This window comes from Carlito syrichta, unplaced genomic scaffold, assembly GCF_000164805.1.
Source record: "Carlito syrichta isolate Samal-C Ts95f unplaced genomic scaffold, Tarsius_syrichta-2.0.1 Scaffold69847, whole genome shotgun sequence".
NCBI classification, from domain to species: Eukaryota; Metazoa; Chordata; class Mammalia; order Primates; family Tarsiidae; genus Carlito; species Carlito syrichta.
The window spans coordinates 1-1,502 of record NW_007013943.1 but is presented as its reverse complement, the minus strand read 5'-3'; positions in this window follow the sequence as shown (position 1 = coordinate 1,502).

Sequence of the window (1,502 nt, the reverse complement as noted above, 5' to 3'; positions counted from 1 at the left end):
AAGGATATACCCTCATGGAAATTGGAACTGGCATTCAATCCTGAACAAAACCCGAAACCCACAGGCCATAAGAGATAAGATAGACAAATGGGACCTCATTAAACTGACAAGCTTCTGCAAAGTCAAAGAAACCATCAAGAGAGCAGGGAGACAGAGTACAGATTGGGAAAAAGTATTTGCCAACTCCAGGTCTGACAAAGGCTTAACATCTTGGATCTACAAGGAACTCAAAAGTGCTGAAAAGAAAAAAACAAACAACCCCATTATAAAGTGGGCAAAAGATATGAACAGACACTTCTCAAAGGAAGACATCCGAGCAGCCAACAGACACATGGAAAAACGTTCAACCTCACTAATCATCAAGGAGATGCAAATCAAAACCACACTGAGATACCACCTAACTCCAGTCAGAATGGCAATTATCAACAACTCAAAAAATAACAATTGCTGGAGAGGGTGTGGTGAAAAGGGAACACTTCTACACTGTTGGTGGGAGTGCAAACTAGTGCAACCTCTGTGGAAAACAGTGTGGCAATTCCTAAAAGCTCTAAAAATCGATCTCCCATATGATCCCGCAATCCCCTTACTGGGAATATACCCTGAAGAACACAAATCACTCTATAAAAAAGATACCTGCACACGTATGTATAGCACAGCATTGTTCACAATAGCAAGAACCTGTGTTGGGAGCCAACATCCACAGCTACACAGCTGAGGCCTATGAAGGCCCACCTAGAAGATTGCCTCTGACACAAGGATCTCAGCAACATCTATAGTGCTAGCGTATGAATAGTGACCAGTGTGCATACATGGCAGCAAAACATATTATTAGGATATAAATCTCTTAATCAGGTTAGAATACACCTTCTGGAAAGCTTTACAGTAGAATGATTCTGTGTCTCCCTGTCTTTCTAAGTTTCATTTCTTTCTAAGACATTTTTAAGTTTCTGTTTCCTGGTATACAAGTCATGCAGTCCCTAAAAACAGTTTCTCCTAATAGCTAAGAATAGAAACCAAGATTGTTTTAATAGTTTTGTTGTGTCGCCTTTAGTCAGGCAGAACGTTCTTGGTTTCACTACGTGCTGAAACTATCAGCTTGCTTCGGCCCCTGACCATCGTCATGGCAACCGTTCATTTTTTATCCAAAGGTGTGACGGTTACTGTTTATTAGTGCAGACCTTTTTTTTTTTTTTAAATAATTAATCAGTATTTTTATTATAGTTTTGTGGGGTACAGTTAAGGGTTAGGTGTACAATTACGTTTCATTCAGACACCCTGTTGATAAGAGGTGTTTTCCCAGCCCCAGACAGATATTTGCTACTGTTAATCCCATCCCCCTCTCCCCCCATAGTTTCCCAGTACCATCAGTCATTTTCTTATAGTATTACATTGGATGTTCAAGGTCCATTATATGAGTGAGAACATGTGATATTCTGATCTTTGTTTCTGTGTGAGGTCACTCAGAATATAGACTCTAGTTCCATCCAGGTTGCTGCGAATTC